Source organism: Olea europaea, chromosome 11 (assembly GCF_002742605.1).
Source record: "Olea europaea var. sylvestris chromosome 11, O_europaea_v1, whole genome shotgun sequence".
In the NCBI taxonomy this organism is placed as follows: domain Eukaryota; kingdom Viridiplantae; phylum Streptophyta; class Magnoliopsida; order Lamiales; family Oleaceae; genus Olea; species Olea europaea.
In genome coordinates, this window is record NC_036247.1 from 11,344,122 (window position 1) to 11,354,395 (window position 10,274).

At 35.5% G+C, this 10,274-nt stretch overlaps 1 pseudogene; it reads right to left on the bottom strand.

Annotated features, from left to right (window-relative positions):
• Positions 1-4,390: 4,390 nt before the first annotated feature.
• On the bottom strand, positions 4,391-8,163 carry LOC111403385 (annotated as a pseudogene).
• Positions 8,164-10,274: the final 2,111 nt, after the last annotated feature.

A 10,274-nucleotide genomic window follows, 5' to 3' on the forward strand; every position in this document is an offset into this window, starting at 1 on the left:
ATTCTCTCTCTCTCTCTCTCTCTCTCTCTCTCTCTCTCTCTCTCTCTCTACACAGTATGCATTCTCTCTCTCGCCTCATGAGTTATCCAGAATCCTCATTTAACTATCCCACTAGGAGACAAGGTGTCGCCACCGAAAGAAGTCATCGAGCGGTGCGATGATGCATTGTAGTTGCGGCATTGTACGTGCAACGCTGCAATCTGCAGTTTGGCACTGTGCGTGCAACTCTGCGTTCTGTCGTTGCCTAGAAGTGCACCTGTCGTAGCGGATAAAAATTTGGTGAGTGGTTTGGGATATTTTGGTTGCCGGCAGAAGAGAAATTTTGGGGAGGGAGTTTGGGTTTTTTTCCCATGATTTCGCTCTCCTCGATTGGATCTACTTAGCCGGAGTGTGGTTTTGGTGCGATTGAGGTGGAGGTGTGTGGCCAATTTAACTGTGTGTGTTGGTGGTGCTATGGTGCAGTGAGGTGTGCAATGGATGTGGAGGTGGTGACATGATGGTTGGGTGCGTGCAATAGTGGTGTGGTACTGTGCGGTGGTGCAGTGGTGGCTCAGGTGGTGTGTTGTGGTGTTGACCAATTGTTGTGACGTGATAGGGGTGCAATGGTGGTGATGGGTAGTGTTTGTGACCAAGTGCTGTAGTGGAATTGGATCGGGATCGGGTGTGGTGTTGCAATGGTGTGGTGCAATCAACGATTGGATGGTGGTGGTTTGTTACCAAGATTGGTGTTGGATGGGACCGGTGGTTGGGTGATCAAAAAGTTTGGTCTGTGACCTTAAAATTTGACGATCTGTGACTAAAACAATGATTTGTGACCTCAACGATTTGGTCCGTAACCTTAAAATTTGACGATTTGTGACTAAAACAATAATCTGTGATCTCAACAATTTGACCCGTGATCTTAAAATTTGATAATCTGTGACTAAAAAAATCTGTGACCTATAAAATTTTCAATTTGTGGCCTCGAAATAATCCATGACCAATTATTTGATGATATGTGACTGGTAAATAAATCTGTGAAATCTGTGACCATTAATTGTTTAACTGTGACTTTAATATATTTATTTAACAAATAATTTTAATTAATTAAATACAGACCTGAATTTTGAATTTTCAAACTTCTTACCTGGCTTTTAAAATGGTGTAAAGAATACACTTTAAATATGATTTTTTCCCTTAATTTTAATAAAAATCAAAATTTTAGTAGATTTTGATAAAAATTTTAATCAAAATAGAGGCAATATATATTAGGCCAAAGCTGGAATCTAAATCCCAATAATCGGTGCTTTGAAACTATGTACCTTTAATGCATGTAATTTCACTACCTCCGGGTTTCTTCCTTTTTACATATACTAGTCGCTATTACATGCATTGCATGAATTTTGTATTTATCGTATTTTTATTAGTGTATAAATTTTAGTTTTTTTGAAAAGTTTTTGAAACAATATCTAAAAATATTTTTATGATATAAGAAAAAAATTGTAAATTATTTTAAAAATTACATAGCAGTATGTTATTTAGAAAAAATACGTTTGTACATTTCATGTTTGAGTAAGAAATATACAAACTATTTTGCTTGTATTCTTTGATAGTGTTGATATGATTGAATTGAATGTGAAGATTATACTTTTAAATTTTGTGTAATTAACTATTGTAAAATTGAAAAAAAAAATTCTCTGCACAATGCAGAGAGAGTTGAGCCAAGTGCGAAGTAAAAATAAAAAATAAAAAAATATGCGGAGAGAAAAGAATCTCTCTACACTGTGCAGAGAGAGTTGAACCGTGTGTGACTCTCCGCACAGTGCAAAGAGATGACAAACCAACTCTCCGTACAGTACGGAGAACAAAAAAAACTCTCCACACTATGCGGAGAGAGTTGATCTTTTTGCACAATGCAAAAAGTTGGTCCGCACTATGCAGAGAGGGTTGAACCATGTGTGGAGAGTTGGTAAACTCTTCACACAGTGCGGAGTAAAAAAAAAAAAAACTTTCCGCACAATGCGGAGAGATAACAAATCAGCCCTCTACACAGTACAGAGAGAAAAAAACTCCTCGAACAGTGTAGAGAGTTGTTTTCAAATTCCTTAATTACAAGTCAAATTTCAAGATTGTAAATTTTTTGTTTATACAACAAAACAGAGTCGAAAAACATGGCTCAAAATCAATTATGTTTTCTTTAAATTCCAGTCACAGCTCAATTTCTGAGCATGCAAATCATATTTACGGTATTGCAAATGAGTTTTCTTGTGATTCATACAATGAAACAATATGTGAGTTGTGTAAAAAATGGAATGTTGATAGTACCATGACATTGTTTTCACAAATGAAGGCTCTAAGGTACCACCCAAATTCAATATTTTACACTTGCTTGATAACAGCTTTTGGACATTAGAAGCGAATACAATTTTCAATGAAATTATACTTTCGGGTTATAGGTCAGGAATTAAAGTGTTCAATGCATTGCTCAAAAGTTATTTTCTCCAAAGTTATTTGAGAAAAGGCCTTTTGAAACTTGCAGATAAAGTTCCGAGAGTTTTTGTTTTTCTCTTCATACTGTACGGAGAGATAGTTTGTCATCTCTCCACACTTTGGAGTCTTTTTTTCTTTTACTCACGTAGGAATTTTTTTTTTTTTATCTCATGGAGTTTATATATGCTAAAATTATTATTATTATTATTATTTATGTTGTTGGCATGATGTGTGTGTAGAATAATATTTGTCAATCAACATAAACAAAATTCTTCACAAAATGCAAAAATTAAAAATGCATAATAAATCTTCTTACTACGCTAATAAAACTATAATAATTTTTTTTTTTACAAATTAAATAAAAAAATTATTTTTATCTTCAACAAAAAACACATTTAAAAATTAGTAATTTCATAACCACCCTTCCTTAATTTTTTTTTAATTCTTAATTTTCAATATTGAATTATACAAAATTTAGAAATATAATCTTCACATTCAACTTAATCATATCAACACTATCAAAAAATACAAGCAAAATAATTTGTATAATCTTGTATATTTCTTATTCAAGTATGAAATATACAAGTATATTTTTTCAGATTATTTTTATGCAATTGTAAAAATAATTTACAATTATTTTCTTATATCATGGAAATATTTCTAAATGTTGCTTCAAAAATTTTCCAAAAAATTAAAATTCATACACTAATAAAAATACGATAAATGCAAAATTCGTGCAACGCACGTGACAGTCACTGTGTGAAGAGGTTTTTTTTTCTTTTTCTTTTTTTACTCCGCACTGTACGGAGAGTCCACACAGAATGTGTGGAGAGTTTTTTTTTTTTGCTTTGCACTGCACGAAAAGTTTGCCAACTCTCCGCACATGGTTTGTCATCTCTCCGCATTGTGCGGAGAGTTTATTTATTATTTTTTTTAAAGCTCATGTGTGAAGAGACTTTTTTTTTAACTAAAATTATTATTATTTTTTTAATGCTAGTAGCATAATGTGTGAAAGAATATTTGTTTGACATAATTATTTTTTTATTGCTAGTGGATGATGTGTGGAAGAATATTTGTTTCACATAAATAAAATGGAAAATAAAAAATGACATCATACATAGTAAAATTGAATTCATTTATTATTACATGAATACTACACCCTCCTTCCACCTTTTTATTAGAAGTTAGATATATCAAATTATTTGGGTTTTTTCATCAAACTCGGCCAAGTTGAAGAGAGTTTCTACTCCATTTAAAGTCTATCACACACTCTTTCTTATTTTCTACATGAAGTCTGAAATATCTAAACATTCTCATCAAACTAGGTAAAACTGACGAAATTTTTACTCCATTAACACATTATCACTTTTCTTTTAGCACGAATTTCTACGTATCTAAGAATTCTTATCAAAGTTAAAAATTTTAGTCCATTAAACACACTTTAATCTCTCTCAGAACTTTATCTAGATTGTCCATTCTAGTCACCTTGGTCAGATGACACTTGAGTCATTATGTAGGGCAGTGCTGGGCGTAGCCACGAAGGAGTGGGGTCGAAATTTTTTTTCTTCATTTTTATTACATCGGAGTCCACATGGGACCGACTCCCTATGAGGGGTCGATAAGGCCTCTGTAAAAAAAAAAAAGCTCTGTACACAGAGCTTTATCCCATTATATATCATTACACTGCCATAATTAGTAAAATATTTGATGTTTTGGCACAAAGATTTGACTAGTTAGAAAATTTTCCAAATTTATTTGGCAAGCGTACCAAAACTGAGTGACCTAAATGAAAAATCTTTCTCGATGAAGTCAATTGATTAAGATAAAATTGCATCTCTGGAAAACGTATATGCTCCTTTGGATGCATTCGGTCAAGAAAGAATTGACCGAAAGAATAATCAACATCGAAGTGGAAGTGAGGTGCACAGCAAATGCATTCGTTTATAAACTCAAAGATATAAAAGGAGAAACAAATGGTTACATCCATATACAAGAAAGGCCAAAGAAAAAAAAACGTGCAATTGCAAACAAGTAATTGAAAGTAACATACATGAGCTAATGGTGTACTTGATGGTTAGGTAGCCTCGGATTCTTTCCAAATGCATGCTTCCTGCATCGCTCAAAAATACTGTCCTATATTATATCGAATTGAGTTCCAGCCCTTTCTCGGTTCACAATGAAAAGAATGTGATCGCCTTCCACAACCTTGTAATACCTACATTAAAAAAGACCACTCACGTTGAGAAATACAATAGTCCGACCAGCATCACGTATCATTCTTATTTATAAAGTTTCTATTTTCGTACCTAGTTGAACAAAACTCAACTGAGTATTACTCTTTTCTCTCTCATTTTAGCAATGTAGGAAAAAAACCATGCAAATACAGAATTTAGGTCGTGTTGAACTAGAATCCTTAAATCTGGATGTTCACAATAGATTATCAAGCTAGGTATATAATTAACTGCACACAAAAGTAAATAATTTTCATATAGTACTTGAGGGAGTAACGAACCAGATGCCAGGTAGCAAAGGTAGGCAGTCTGAATCTTGTACGACAAAATGACTAGGATGTTCAACTGGGAAACGAGGGTGTGCCATGGATATGGTATTGAGAGCTCCATCGTTGTCCCACCAATCTTCATCGCTGAAAACGAATCAAAAGAGCAAATTCAAGTAAGTGAAAGTTTGATTTCAAGTATTTTAGAATAAAGTGTACATCCATCAAGCTGAAATTTGATATGAAAAATAAGGGTTACTCACCAATAACCTTTATAAGGGGGCATAACATTGGGAGGGTGTCGCCACTGGCTCATCTGCAAAACTCGGATGAAAAGCAATGGGTGGATCCCAAGAATTCCTGTCATACCCATGATTTTCCTAGTGCGCTTGGTGATGTAGCTGAAGTAGTACGCATCGGAAAATGTATGTATATTGCTGTTCAATCTGATCGTCCCCTGGATTGTAAGATCGGGCAGTATCCAGTCGCCTGATGCAAATGGACCACTATTTCCCAGTAGGCAATCTATAAGACCACGAATGCCAATCTTCTTCCAGGACATGTTGAAGTGATCAAATCCAAAATTGTAGAAGCTCTTTAGCCATGGAATGTCAAATCAAATCCAAAATTGTAGAAGCTCTTTAGCCATGGAATGTCAAACCTTGTATATTATTACACCTACACGGCACACCTGCAGTAGGCAGATGGGCTTTAAAGTCCTCCCATCTTCCGGCCTGCACGTATTTCAATAAAATATCAGCTATGCAGTAGTAGATCTGTAATAGACAAAATAATGGACAAGATTTGAAACTTTTTATTTCTTAATACTGTCCTTGACTCTCCAGTCCAACTGATGAAGAACATATTGTTGAATGGATAGAAGAAAAATTGGATCAAAACGGGAAAAAAATAATAGTGGAGAGAGAATATCGAAATTCCGTTCTAGGCTCATAATACTATTCTGAAAAGAGAACGATGTAACGAGTAGTACTCATCACTTTTCTATGACGTATGATGATTTCGAACTCGAAAACTAATTTTTTAAGTTTTAGAGCTATTTCTATCATTTAGTTTATTTTGGGATTCTTTTCAATTTTAGTTTGTTTAAACTTTGTTTTCATCAATTTTAGTCATCTTAAACTAGGTTCCTATGCAAACCCTTATAAACGGGGGTTATTTTGTTGTTTTGATCATCTTTTCATCAATAAAGTTTTATGAATTTATTTCTTCATAATTTGGTGGATTCCTAATTTCGAGTTCTTAAGATTTTCACTTGAATTCCTTGTTTCGCGTTGCGTCACCAACTCACCACCATAATAGTCAATTAGAAGCAAACTGCAAATTAGTTCATAATTGCAAAATCGGACACATTGATGTTATTTAGTCACATAATTTGCAATTAAGAAATAACAAAAGATTCAACTTCTAAAATAAATTGTCCATGGTCACACCAATAACAGCAAGATTTTTCACTTATTGTTTAAACTAAACAGCTCCATACCCTATAGATAACATATGGTTATACAATGTGGAAAATATGGTAATAGAAACAGTTGAATATTCATGAAACTTACTGAATTCCATCTAAATAGGTTCTTGTTGTCCCATTAAATGCTCCCGATAGCGATGTTATGCTTAGCATCCAGTTCTCTGAAGTATTTTCATACCCTTCGAATGCCAGAAATTAAATCAAAAAACTCTTTCATTTACCATACCAAAGTTGCTCTATATCTCATCATAAGCAATTCATTTACACAAACCTTATCGGTGAGCATTTGCTGCGAAACCCGAACAACCTGAGCTCCAGATGAATGTCCCACGAAGTGAATGGGGGTGATCCTAATCCCATTCATGGCAATGCCCTGCATTTTTCGCAGTTGCACTAGTCAAAAACACAAGAATGCATATGGCATATTTGGTAACAAAGATTGGAGAACACTAGGCAGTACAAAGAAAAGCTAAAATCTAGCTAAATATACCATCCAGCCCAATCCAATACTGTATAGCAAATGTGCACTAAATTCCCATATTCAAACAGCGTAAATAGAACCGAGTTCAGAAAATTGCAGAGAAATGTCAGTTAAATTCCTACCCTTTTCGTAAATCCTCCCATATTGAGAGTGCCCACAAGACTTGCTATGTTCTTCTACATAATCAACTTGACCTCCTTTCAGATAATAGAACAATTCTCTAGCCCTGAAAACTTAACCCAATCAAATATAGCAAAAGATCATACACAATAAAACCAAAAACAACTATATCAAACAAACAACGGCATTTGAATAATTGAATTTGGAAAACACCCACCTGTCATATATGCTTGTTAATGAGCCTAGATCAGGCACTAGAACCCTATCATCCTACTTCTCCGCCCCTGCGAAATACGACAAACCCTCCAATCTCTACAAAAAAACATAAAGAAACTAAAATTTGCCGAATTTTGATATATGCCAATGAAATCATATACACAGAAACAGTTATGTATATACATACCCCTTTGCCAAAACCAAAGATTCCATGGACCAACACAATGGGAGGTAGATCATCAACACTTGTTGTCTTTTTTGAATCATCCCCTTTCAATCCATTCTCCAATTTAGGCTTAAAAAGCCAAGCACTCAAAGCCTGTGAGAGATAACCAGCCACACTTGTGCTGAATATGTAAAACCCATATGTCAAATGCCCCAAAGTAGTCACAAATAACTCTGTCAATTGTAGAGCTAAAATCCACCATCTAATCATCTTGGTTTTTTCTTAAAAACCCACGAATTTTAGGTATGAATCTGTACAGATATACAAACGATTATTTTTCTCAGAAAAGAGCCTTCTTCAAGAAAAACAGCAGAAGGCTCTTGATCATAAAAAAAATCCAATATTTGTGAACATAATCAAGAAACCCCCATGATGCCTACAGGGGGCCAAAAATGTAAAGGAAAATCAAAATTTTCAGACCCTTTTGTTATGTGAAAATGGGTTTTTCAATTCCTTCTCCCACAATTTTCTCATTGCCTACCTTTCAAAACGTCATAACAATCCAATGACCAATCAAAGAAATTTTCTAGAGGACTTCTAGACGGGATGGTGAAGATTGGTGCCACGTGTAGTGGGACCCAGTTGACAAAATGGTGTAGCTCCAAGGGACAGTCTCTAGACAATCCAGTATTAGTGATGAGATGGTGAAGAATCCAAATAATTTGGCTTTGTTCTAGGGGAAATGATGTGATTAGCCGTGGTGAAATCCCTGTTCATAATCCAAATTTGGCTTAGGAATTTGGGACAATTGCACCATTGGTCCTCATCATAGTGTCTTGGTAGCACCTTAGTGTTTAACTTTTAAATATGAACAAATTCATCTCCCCTTTCATTTGCGTTGTCTAATCTAATAATAAATACAATTCAAATTTTGGTTAACTTGTCACCTGAATTAGCAAGTTGGTGTTGGTATCCAATTATCATTTATAATTGCACAATAGGGTAATTGGTACAAAACGTCCTTACCTTTCGAGTGTATTGTGAAAAAGTCCCTACATTTCATTTTTTGGCATTTTTGCCCATATTTCCACCTTTCTTTGCATCGAAGGTCCTTTTCACTATTTTTTGGGTGTAAAATGACTAATATGACATCCTCTTTAAATAAAAGAAAAAAGAAAAAAAAAGAAAAAATTGCAACTATAGGCGAAACTTTTAAAAAAGTGCAAATGCCCCCCCCCAAAACTTCACTTTCTTCCTACACGTCACCCCACGCCATCGTCACTTGCCAGCCATTTCAGCCACCTTCCGGTCAGCTTGGCTGTCGGACCAACATACAAACTTAAAGTCCTCACTTTGCTCTTCACAACCCACCCAACCACTGGCCGAAAATCTAAAGAAATTGGTCGAAAAATCGAGCTAAAATAGGCTGCCCATACAATTTCAATAGCAAAATCGACGAATTCAACTCCATTTTTCGGCGCCGACGTTATGATCGACGATGGCGGACCACCCCTCCTAGCACCGCCTCTTCAAGGAGAACCTAATGAACCTATGGATCATTGTCAATTTTAATCAGAAATTGTAGAACCAGGAGATTTCTTCAACAGCGAAATCGACAACTTCAAACACTTTTTTCGTCACCGGTGTCAGGATCGACGATCGCGGACCACCCTTTCTAGCACCGCCTCTTCAAGGCGAACCTAATGAACCAATGGGTCATTGTCAATTTTGGCCAGAAATTATAGAAACAGCCTCGACAGTTCGTACACAAAGAAACTAGGCCGAACCCTTTCAATTGATGATGCTACAGGGCTTCAATCCACCAATTCTAGCATGTAATCGTCAACTAATGTTGTCACAACTATGGGTCCTCCATCAATTGCATCAATTCATCAACCAAATGATCAATTTTCAAGATTGAACTCAAGAACTATCGGCCAAACGCAAACTCCGATTTCCTGGCTGTATATTTTGATTTTCAGCTTTGTTTAATGATATGAAGACATGTATAGGAGCACAATGAGGAGCATAATCGACTTGGAGGATGGGTGTGCCATGGATGTCGTTGGAAATGGAGTTTTCAGCTTCCATTTTTGACCGTTTCATGTTGCGTGAGCAACCAATTTTGGCCAATTCCTTTAAATTTTCGGCTAGTGGTTGGATGGGTTGTGAAGAAGGAAGTGAGGGTTTCAAGTTGGTATGTTGGTCCGGCTGCCAAGCTGACCAAAACGTGGTTGAAATAAAAAGTTATAAGGGTATATATGAGGTTACATAAACCTCAGGGTCTCACACAATGAGGAAGCAGGGATCCATTCACTCATTTACCCAATATTGGTCGTAAAAGCACACGCGGTATGAAACACATGCTACGATATTTTCTCCCTTTCTTAATGCGTATATCATATTCTTTGTAAACAAATAATATTGTACAGATCTTAGTTCAAGTATTCCTCGATACTTAACTTGAGTTCTCCTTATGTTCATTCCTCCAGGCATTCTCAAATCAAGAACTTGATCTGGCTACTAAACAGGTTTAATGGATAGCGAAATCCATTTCGATTACTTGTTGTAATATCATCTTGATACCTTATCAAAATAACTGGATCATGTAAACAAAATGATTACTATCAAGGCGACTGCATCATGTACATAACATGATCACTGTGTCTTATCTCAACACATCTTAAAACGTCTGAGGCGATTGCTTGTGTGATTAAGCCAATCTCAACTCGTTCGACATACTTTATATGTGCATACAAATCATTTATCTTGTAATCCCAATACTAGATCACACATGAACTCAAAATCGTTCATATATGGGCACACAAAACTCAAT